Genomic DNA, 12,036 nt, shown 5'->3' with positions numbered 1-12,036 from the left:
TTTTTTTTTTTTTTAAATATTTCGTATTTATGTTACATTTATAAACATATAAAGTCGAGATATAAAAAATAAAAATATGATATATATTATAATTCAACGAATATCTCTATGATATTCTAAAATTATTCTGAATAATTTTTTTATTGTATTGTTGTTTTTTATCTCGTTATTTTGCCATCCACTTTATCCAGTTTATCGCTACACCTTTGGAATAAAAATTTTTTTTTTTTTCCTGTTCAGAAATCGAGAATATCTAAGCAAGTTTACTGGAAAAAATATTTCCTTAGTTTGAGCGAAAAATTTAATTAATTATCTTACAACTTCGTTTTAATTATCTCGATTTTTCTCGTTAACCCTTAATCAGAAAGAAAATAATTAGCTGGCCTCGTTTTATATCGATACAGAAACTTCTTTGTGAACGAAGAGAAAAAATTAAAAATTATCGAACGAATATTTCGTATAAGCGTATAATAATTGGAAGATGAATCCAATCTTTGAATTTTTTTCAAATTCTAAAACTTGAGATCTAAAAATTCTTAAAGAAAACAAGAAATTTTCCAAATTTTTCGATTCTTCAATTCTTTTTCTTCGTTCTTGCAAAAATTTTTTGAGCTGTTTATACCAATTATTCTTTATCTAAATCTTCAAGATTCAAAAGATTACAAGATTTTTACCATTTTTACGATTTGGAAACTCTGGAAATCTGGACAAAATACGATTTATAATTCTCTTTTTCTATATTTCGAAGGATTTCGAATAATCCCATATTCACATGGGACAGAAAATTTCGAAGAATTCTAAAATAATTTTATATACATACGATTCTTCCATTTGAAACAGAAAATTTCTTATTTTCATCATTCTCGAAATCTGAAAATAATTTCTTTTTTTCAAAGAATTCTAAAGTTTGATAATAAATCGTAAGTGATAATATATTTCGCATAATTTGGAACAGAAAATTTCTTATTTCATCATTCTCGAAATCTGCAAATAATTTCTTTTTTAAATTTCGAAGAATTCTAAAATTTGATAATAAATTTTAAATTTCGAAGAATTCTAAAATTTGATAATAAATCGTAAGTGATAATATATTTCGCACAATTTGGAACAGAAAATTTCTTATTTCCATCATTTTCAAAATTCAGAAATAATTTTTTTTTTCAATTTCAATTCTTCCATTGATCCAATAGGAAAAGTAGAATATAACAATTATGATAAAAAAGATGATAAAAATTCACGTGACAATATATATTTAATACAATTTCCTCGAGCAAATAAACGTCGTTCCTTCTCGCTTTCCGATCGAAAGAATTTAAATCCGTGGCGGATACACGGAATTCCAGATTTCAAGTTCAACTCATTTTATCGAAAATTCTTAATGGGTGCAGTAGAGTACTTTACCAAAAGTTCGCTCCACACCTAAATTCCTGCTTAAGTCGGATCGCGAGGATATTCGATATTTCAAATTTCGAAGCTTCAGACTTGCCCTCGAACAATCGATAATACATATAATAAAATATATATATAATAATAATATACATATAATAATATATATATAAAACATCGAATAAAACGATACACGTTGCGTATATTACGTCAATTTAAACATTTCGATTTTAATCGTGCGTTCTAATTCAGGTCGATTTTTATCATTTTTATTATTCCCCTTTCGCAAACTGTCCAGCATAGGCGAATAACAGGTAGATTGATATTCAATTTCATTTCATTTCTCTATCTATGCTTTTAACAAATAAGAACAGACCGTACTGCAAATAAACGTAATTTGTCAGAAGCATATCGTTCGAAAAATTGTTCGATTTTTATCCCTCTGGAAATCCGTGTAAAAAAAGTAAAATTACAAGGGAAATAAATGTTCCTCATCTCCCCCCCTCGCTCGATATATATATATATAGAGAGGGGGCGAGAGAGAGAAAATATATTTTTTTTTTTTTTTGTTTTTTTTTTATTTGTTCCCTCGCACCGGGGTACCAGGGTTATTTTTTTGCCAACGTATTTCAATGTGATCGATTCTATCGGTTCTCGAGCTTTCTTTTTTTAATTATTTTTCAAATGACATTTCTCGTCGATATATATATATATAAATCGCTCTTCGTGATTCAAGCTCGCACGGACAATTAAATTATACGTGGATTTGATTAAATTTTATAAAGGTAATATATATATATATATATATCGACGAGAAATGTAATTTGAAAAATAATTAAAAAAAGAAAGATCGAGAACCGATAGAATCGATCACATTGAAATACGTTGGCAAAAGATTATCACTGGTATCCCGGTGCGAGGGACAAAATCTAATTTCCTCCCTCACCGTGAAATGTTTGACATGCACGCGTTTCAATCATGAATATGCACGTCCATTTTCAAATGTTTCCTGCCTTGTTCCTATATCGTCCGACAATGTACCTATTCCACACGTCACGGACGGATGGAATCCGTATTCACATTGTTTGCATTGGCCGAGTAAATTAATTTGCGAGTTGCGTTTCCTTAAAGAGATTTTCTTTTCTTCGAAACGTTTCCCTTCGAATCTTTCGTCGTAAAAATCGTAAAGAAAAGGGAAGGAGAGAATTCTTTAAAATTCTGTGAAAACTCTTTTCAGTTCAGGAAAAAAATATGGATCAATTGTAACACTTCACCTAAAACCAAAGAGATTTTATCATAGAGATGAAAAAAATTTTTTATTCCATTTTTACGTACAGTTTCATACATTTTAATTCCAACTTTGATACGTATATACGTATGTAGAGCTTAATTATACTTGGAACAACAATCACCGTCACATTCGTTCGAATAATTAGAATGCTACATTCCAACGAGGCTGATAATGATATTAAAAGGAATGTTTCGTTGGAGGATGCATTTTCAAACTTTCATCAATAATAAACAAAATATGCAAAGCTTAATCATTCTTGAAACAACAATTGTATTTCGTTCAAACAATCGTACTATTTTCAAAGAACCGTAGGATGATGTATTCCATGTGTATTTCATATTCAATCTTCGAACGAACACGAATATACGCGAGGGTTAATCATTCTTGAAACAAGAATCGCCATCGCAATATTCGTCGAATAATTACATCGAATAATATTAGAGCTGTGAAACGAGTATATAATATCGTTAAAAGCGTTTGGAGGAAGTTGGTTTCGCAGGAAAGGTGACCTCACGGTTTATCCCTCAACCGTCGCATACAATATGGAAAAAACGTTGATGTTTAAGCGAAAAGTTATTACTATACACGCACAACGGTATACGTGTCACGTCCACTCGACACGGCTATAACACGGCTCGACGCCCATAATCATTTAGCCAGCTGAACGTAATATCAATCGTCGAAGCGTTTCCACTGTTTTTTGCACAAGAGTGCGCGGACAAAATTTTCGCCGTTTGAGTGCAGGCAAAAGTGTGAGAGAAAAGTCCTTGCGAATTTTTTTTATTCTTTTTTTTAGTCGAGAAAACACTTTTCTCGCCAATTTTGTTACAAAAGAAATCTCTTATCTCTAATGATATTAAATCTTTCTATCTTTACGTACACTTCGGATTATCTTTCTTGAATCTTTTCGTATAAAATTTTGAACGTGAAAAAGAAGAAGAATTTTCGAAACTCAGACTTTTCTTTGACGAATTATACGTGTTTTAAACAAAATTGAAATACGATCTTTTTTAATTTCACAAATATTTTCTATATATTGTTTCGAAAATTAAATTTATCTTATTGTTAAATTTTATTCTCAACGGGAAAAGACGTTCGTTCGTTTTCATAATTCGGATAATAGATTGTATAACCACGATTGAAAAGAAAAAAGAAATTACCAGATTTTTTCAATGTTTAATTTTCGAATAAAGAAAGACGATCGAAAGAAGAGTTTCGCCTTACAACGAACCAGTCCCAAAGGATATTGACCGGCGTGTACACCCACGGAGAGAGAATCCCTTTTTCGATCAGGGACTTCCTTAACCGAGCTCCAATCTATTTTACAATCGACTCTAATTCCGTGGCAATCGATCGCGTAAATCTGCACTCTAATTTCATTTCGACGTTCCAAATTGAACCCAACCAACTTGGACGAGCTATCCTCCGTGGAAAACGTCCATTTTCTTTATCAGCCCCTAATTAACCCTGATTTGCGTGTCGCCACTTCTAATTGCGCTTTGCGTACGACGGAAGGAAACGAGAGGACCTAGAGGAAAGATCGAAAGAGATGAAAATTTCAAAATCAATCTCCTCAATTAACGAGTACTTACTTTTTGATTTTTTGATATGTTCGTCGAGCGTATTCGAGAAAACGATCTTTTTTTGGAATGAAATTTCACGGTTTCCAGAGATTTTAATTGTGAATTTTGGAGAAAATTTTTCCAAAATTTTACTTGTTCTTAAATTTTTGTGAACACAATTAGAGAGAAAGAAAAAAATTCCCAAGATACGAGCGACTTTTTTAATATTTTTTCTTTAAAATTTAGTATTCTTAGTAGTCAAATATATTTTTCGATATCAAAAAAAACAATAATAAATAATAATAACGTTTCTTTGAAACAAAAATTATATAGACGAAGTACGTATCTTTTTTATAGAACAAGAATAAGAAAACAAAATTCCTCTCGTCTCGTTCCACCTTATTTCATGGATCGTACAAATCAATTCTCTCTCTCTCACACACGTTTCAAAAATACAGTTTCACAGATGAGAGGAGCAACAGTCCCGGTCACAATTTGATACAGAGTTGAGAGACGCTCTATCATTTTGCATATGCATTATTATGTATGAAATAACAGGAGAGGGGAGAGGGGACATAGTTGATAGACCAATATGATCGTGGATATTTGCATCGAAATTAAATAATTTGAGGCGACAACTCGTGGCACGCGCGAATAATATATTTAATTTTTAATTTCAACCACCCGTTTCGATCGTTTATCAACGATTAAACGCGGGAATCAACGAGTTTGAACAATTGAAAATTTTCATCGAATATGGAAACGATACAAAGTAAGGACGATATAATGGATTATGATTATTTCGTATTCCCCTCGTCGTCGTAAATTGGAAAATTATAAATTTACAATTTTGAACTTTTCTGCGTTTCCCTCTTTTGTGAAATTTTATCGACGGAGTTTGTTGCTGTTTTTTTTTTTTTTTTTTTTTTTTTTTTTTTAAATTAATATAGAACGACAAAGGATGGAAGAATCGAGTGAAAAATATTAAATTTATCGCGGAGGTATATTAAAATTCGAAATTTTGAAATTTCGTATTTTTATTATTTAAAATATTCGTGTTTCGAAATTTTTATTGATGCATCAATAAGAAAAATTGGAGAGGATCAAACGAAAATATTATTTATCGCGGGAGTATATTGAAATTCGAAATTTTGAAATTTTGTATTTTTATTAATTTCGATTGTCGATATAAAAAGAAGAAAGGGAGAATCAAACAATAATCGTGAACGATGGATAATAAATGGACGTGTGCTCGATGTTTCGTGGAATCGAATTTTTTTTTTTTTTTTTTTTTTTTTTTTTTTTACGTAGATACTTAACCTTTACGAGATTTTATTGAAATAGAGGTGACCGGTAGTCGTAAATGGTAATCTTTGCCAATAATAAGCAGAATTTAAATCTGTCCTCGGAATGTCAAACACCACTTCTATGAGTTCAAGTACAAAAGCTTAAGCGCGCTTTATTCAACGACGATTTTATAATCCATTTGCTTTTTTTTTTGCGCAGAATCTGTTATCCCCCCCTCCTTTTTTTTTTTTTTTGGTTAACGAGAAAGGAATAGAAACGAATTTTTACGAAGGAAAATAAAATATTTCTTTCGAGATTCATTTGGCATGCAAATTTTCGAATTATCTTTATCCACTTGACGAAACTTGTCAATAAATTATTTTCCATACTTGCAGAAATCGCGATGTGATTATATATTTTTTCTCTTTGTCTCACGCACGATTATCATGCTTCTTCTTCTTCTTCCTCTTCTTATATAATAACATATCTTCTCCTTTCTTGTTTATTCAAATTTTTTTGTTTATTCAAATATTACGTAATATTCATACATTACGTATTTTCTTCTTTTTCAAATATATCTTTCTCAATTCAGGCATTTGAATTATTTTCCAAAGATGATGAAAAAAAAAAAAAAGGGGGGAGAACAGAGATTGCTCACCTGCAAAACGAATCGATTATGCGCGTATCTGTTTCTATGCCTGATTGATTTCCCGCTGTGCCAGTGAATTTAATGGAAATGCTAGAAACGCGTTTGTCCTTCGTTAATTATTATTCCAAGCTTTGCCTACATTTTCCTCTTTAAGTTTCAATTACCAGTCAACAAGTACACGGTCCATTTTTTTCTTTTTTCGTTCACAAATCGATTATTTCCATCCTCTTCTTATTCCAAAATTTTATCATCGAATTATTTAATTCATTTAACCTTCTATTTTCAACCTTCTATTCGAAAATTTTATTATCAATTTAGCAATTATATTTAATTCATTTAACCTCCTATTCCAAAATTTTATCATCAATTTACCAATTATTTAAAAATTAGGAAAGTTGGAACGTTTTATCTCTATTTTATTGGATTACTGCAAATATGACAAAACTTGTGTGAGAGATTAATTTTTAAAATAAAAAAAAAAAAAAAAGAAAAACTTTTGCATTTTGAAGTAATAAAAAAAAAAAAAAGAAATTTTTCACGCGTATTTTTCACATAAAAAATTTCACAGGAAAGAATATAAATTACAGTTGACCTTCTTCTATTCGTTATTAAAGAAGAGATACTTTACACAGTTACGTGTACAAAATTTGCATTCATCGCATTAGCCTCGAGAAATAGTGAAAATAATGGAGCTGATGTGGCTGATACGAATAAATTTAACACGTATCTATTTTTCTTTTTTTTTTTTTTTTAGATTTACAACGATATTTTATAAACATTTAAACATCAATTATCGACGAAATTAACGATCGAGAGGGGCGGCGATCGAAATATTGTAATTTCGTTTTTAAATCGGCGATTCTATATCCTGCCTTTGATTTCGATTTCGATTCGAATACGTGTACAATTTCCTGATTTAATCGCTGTCTAATTCCAGTTAAATTTTGTATTGATTCTGGCCCCCCCTCCATACTAAGTTTAATTCGAGTTTTGTACACGTGAAAATTATATATATATATGTGTATATTATTATATTCGATAATATTCGAAATGGAAGCTTCTTTCATCTGTTATAAAAAATAAATTAATAAAATTCGTACGACCGATTGCAATTTATCGAATCGGAAAATTAGATAGATTTTTTAAATGAATGTGATAAAATTATAAAAGAATGATAATAAAATAAAAAAAAATGTCTGTATTCTTAACAAAAATACTTTTTTTTCCCCTATAATTTTTCATTTCATATAGATTTATATTTACAAGATGAATTTCGAAATATATAATATATGTTAAAAAAAAGAAAAAATCGATCGATCGTGCAAACTTTTCGAAACTATGATTCGAGGAATCACAGTTCACCGAAAGATTTTCGTCAAACTTTTTACCCACCATCTTGGCAATTTCATTCAGATTTCTCGTTTAACGACGGAATGAAAATTGCCTTCAAAGTTATTTCAGTTTTCCACTTGACAATGTGGTTTTAACTTCAACAACGAATAACGGTATTTCGTAATCTATTCGATTAAAACGAACTTTAATTTAACACCATTCCTTTAACGAAATTGAAATTGATTAAATAATCCATATTATCTTTGATAAATTAATATTTATAATAATTAAAATTTAGAATAATTCTGTCTATGATAGAGAGAGAGGAGGAGGGGAGAGAGGGAGAAAGTTTCGGAAAAAGACTTACGAAGAAAATTTTATAACCTAAAATTTACATCTCAATATAGATTAATTTTCTAACATTTGATAATCAAAGACTATATAATGAACGTGAATACCCTGGCGATTAATTTATAGTCGCGTATTCGTAATATGCTACTTAATTCATTACACCCACTATAATGGTATTTCAATGACAAATATTCCAATAATTGTGTTATCTTCGAATGGTTAGTTACCATTATTAAAACAACATCTATATCTAAGCTTATATACCATATTACCGTGCGCGAAAACGATAGAAATATCTCTCTATACAGTGAAGTATAAAATTAAAATTGGATCGAACGTTCGCCAATGATATTAAATAAGATTTCAATTACGATTTCCGATGTTAAATTTCCCCTCCTGCAATATTTATTATCAGTCATTCGCGAAAACGTAGAAATATTTCACAATATTGAAATTAAAATTTTTAATCAAATACTTAGCGATAATATCACGTTTATTAACTCTTTCAATTCGCTAATACATAGAAACATCCGTTCTCGCGTATTTCTTTTTTATCTTCTCTTTAAGAGATATCGTTCTTTCGAGGCGCGAATAACGAGAGAAACGTTTTCTTAACTGCTCAGCTGCGCAACTATATGCGCAATTCGAGGCATTTCAATAATAGTCCCGGTAGCAAGAAACATCTCAGGCATGCTATACCGTTCAATGGACGGAGTTAGACAAACCATGGCCGTCTATCTACTCGTCGTAAGCGTTCGATAATTATCGATGCATTGCTTTCAAAAATTCACCGAGAGACGAGGGAAATTTTCCAAATTTCTTTCGATTCAGAGATATAAGAAATTATTAATTTGCAGTATTATATATATTTTTTCTTCTTCCAATGTTCTTAAAATTCTTTTTCCTTTATTTGGATCGCGTCCAAATGTCTATTCTCGACTTTACACGCCGTGTTACTGTTTATATTTATTTACACTACAATCGATTCTTTCAGATAATTAATTCTTCTCCTCCATGATAATCGTTAGGATATACATTGCATATGTATAAAAATACTCTGAAAATCTCAAATTAAAATTTTATAAATTTGTAAGAGGTTACGAAAGAAACGATAATTAAAACATAGAAATCTCTCATCTCTGGTCCTTTTTTTTATTCGAACCTCGAAATCGTTTCATCGATATAATTTGGATTAATTAACGGTATTGAAATGCGATCGATCGGTGACCAATACTCGGTGAAAGAGAGTGTAATTTAGACTGGAAATTTCCATAACATCCATCCCTGATCACACATGCAAATTCGAGATACCGTTGTATCACATTGATGCCGTGAACCGCGAAACGATCGTAACCGGTATCACTGATTGACACGGTCAATCCGATTAAGGTAAACCAATTAAGGGAACGAGTTGGTGAAACGATTATTTCTCACATTTTCCTCACATTCGTGGACATTTATGCGGGCAAATGTATACTTAATAATGCACAGAAAATAGTATATACATATATTAGATATCACAAAAATAAACGTGATTAGAATATCGAATTCTCTAAAAAAAAAAATCTTCGAATAATTATAGGATTATAGATAATTATAGTTAGTTTTCGTAAAATTTAAACGTGATTAGAATATCGAATTTTTAATAAAAAAAAATCTTCGAATAATTATAGGATTAATTTTTTCAATTTAGTTTTAGTTTAGTCAAAGTTTAAACTGTGATTAAGATATCGAATTCTTATAAAAAAAAAATCTTTGAGTAAATATAGTATCAAAGTTAAATTTTTAAACACTTTTATATCAATTGGATAGATTGTTATTAATAATTAAATTGTTATTTACGAAGAATAAATAAATATGCAAAAGTACATACTATGACATTTAAAGGGTAAATTCTATTTAAATTGCATTTTTTTTTTATTTTCCTATTTCTAAAAATTTCGTAAAAATTTCAATTTGCGTAAAAATCCATTGATCAACTGTCATCCAAATCCATTATTTTCGTAAAATTTATTTTCAATAATTTTCAATTATTCTCAAACGAGCCAGCTATTCGTTAATTTATTACGCTTAAATTTTCACTCGAGAATCTCACAAATTATTAATTATCAAATCTTTCATGTTAATATAACGAATAATTGAAATCGAGGTACAACTTTTTTAATTAAACATCGAGATTGGAATGCAACAGAGTTCGAGAGAGGCGAAAGAAGCGAAGAAATGGAAGAAAGGTCGAAGAACGAAGTCTCTAAAACTGTCACGAATATATTGGTAATTTCGTGGAAAGGAAACATCTCGCGAAAGTTTCATTGTCACAGAACGGAAACAATATTCTTCGAACCTCTTCTCTCCAGAATTATTCCATAACGAAGTTCGAGCAACATCTTGTTAATTGTGTAATTCGATATTTTATGCTACGCGCAAATGATATTTCTGGTTGCAAACAACATAGTGTCGTTGGAGATCTTCGAATAGTGATAACAGGTATCTGATATTTTTTTCTTTTTTTTAAACATTTTAACAATTAATCAAGATTTATATTTTATTTCTATTTTTATTCTAATTTAAATCTGCTATTTTAGCAATTAAATAAAGTATAATAAATTGTTTGGAGCAATAGATATCCAATATTTATTTTTTTCCTAGAAAAAATAATAATAATTTCCCTAGAAAAAACTAGGAAAAAATATAATTATAAAAATAATTATAGGCTTAAAATTTATTATATTAAAATTCAAACAATTTATTATTTACTGCATTTTTTAGTAAAAATGGTGAATTTTAATTACATTGAAGGAATAATTTCGCGGAAAATGAATTGAAAATGCAGGATGAAGGCTCCACGTAGCAATGCTCATTCTTTAGAAAATCGATTTCGAAGATACGTAAGGAATGTGCATCCTTAAGATTAAAAATTCGGTTGAATAAATTCCATTGCACGTGGACCGGAATATATAAGTAGGTACGTGTAAGTATCACAATTTAAATTCTTCCACGGGAAAATCACTTGAACCGTTTGAAAAATTTCTAAATAAATCATTCTTTGCAATATCGAGTTTATTTTAAATTCTATCTGTTCAATTATATATAAGTGTCAAATAATTTTTAATCCTTTTCTTTTTCTGATTTGTTTCATCAATTATGTGTCAACTCTTAAAAAAAATCATCTTATTGGAAAATAATATTGTCATCTCAGAGATCTTTTGATGCAAAAATTTAATATTTAAATGATAAACTGATAATTGAGATATTATAAGAGTTGAAGATGTGAAGATTCTAACAATAATAAGCTAACAAATTACTACAAGATTACTACAAGACATTGAATATTCAATGGGAAAGTAATGGGATTAATTGGTCGATAATCTAACTTTTACAATTACATTGAAATTATACAACTACAAATTGTGCAAAAATTTACATACACAAATTTAATAAAATTTGTAGCATTTAAAATGGAATTAAAGAATGTTTCTTTACGTACCTTGCCAAATGTTAAAATAAAAAATTAAGTATTATAATTTTTCTCCATTATTTTATTTATTTTATTGAATTTCGAATGTCAATTCAAGTGCAAACATGAAATTGAAAATTTTATATAAGCTTTTAGAAAGCACATGGTAAATATTTACAGAATGAAAAAAATCTTAGAAATAATATCTTTTTTAACATATTTCATTGAATCACATGAAAAATGATATAAAATAATATAAAACATTCAAAGTACGTATTATGATATTTACACAATTAATAATCATAGATTATCATTTTCTATTATTATTAATATATAGAGTTGTACAGAAATATTATGCAAAATGTAAGCTACCTTATAAAATTTTTTTAAAATTACAAACGTTTCTTTGTTCCCCTTTAATTCTCTTAATAAAAATTTTGAAAATATTCGTTCTTTTAATTCATTATTCTCAATTATAATTATATAAGATTAATTAATTTCGTATCTTTAACAAAAAATCGATCCACCTATCATTCAATTGTTTCGTGAAAGACCGACAAGCGAAAGGAAAACATTCAATAATGATTATCGTTCATACGATATAATACATCTCACGTCATCCACAGTTCCTCGACCATAAAGACTTAACAAAGGGCTATGCTATCTTTATCCTAACGACTTTGTTTTGTTAATATCAAATAATGTCATACAACGAATGACGTCA

The 12,036-nt window shown here is 29.1% G+C and overlaps 1 protein-coding gene across 2 annotated transcripts in view; it reads right to left on the bottom strand.

Annotated features, from left to right (window-relative positions):
- Positions 1 to 12,036, bottom strand: part of LOC102675919 — a 41,916-nt gene that overhangs the window by 26,158 nt on the left and 3,722 nt on the right. Inside the window, exon 1 of one of the 2 annotated variants that reach the window (XM_006620547.2) lies at positions 6,185 to 6,374. The exons of the other annotated variant lie outside the window; for it this stretch is intronic. The gene's annotated coding sequence lies outside the window, so the exon portion shown is untranslated. Of the gene's footprint in view, positions 1 to 6,184; positions 6,375 to 12,036 lie in introns of those variants that run through there. 2 annotated transcript variants of the gene reach the window in all.

The sequence above is a fragment of the Apis dorsata genome, unplaced genomic scaffold, assembly GCF_000469605.1.
Source record: "Apis dorsata unplaced genomic scaffold, Apis dorsata 1.3 scaffold_517, whole genome shotgun sequence".
NCBI classification, from domain to species: domain Eukaryota; kingdom Metazoa; phylum Arthropoda; class Insecta; order Hymenoptera; family Apidae; genus Apis; species Apis dorsata.
This window is presented reverse-complemented; position numbering and strand designations above follow the sequence as displayed.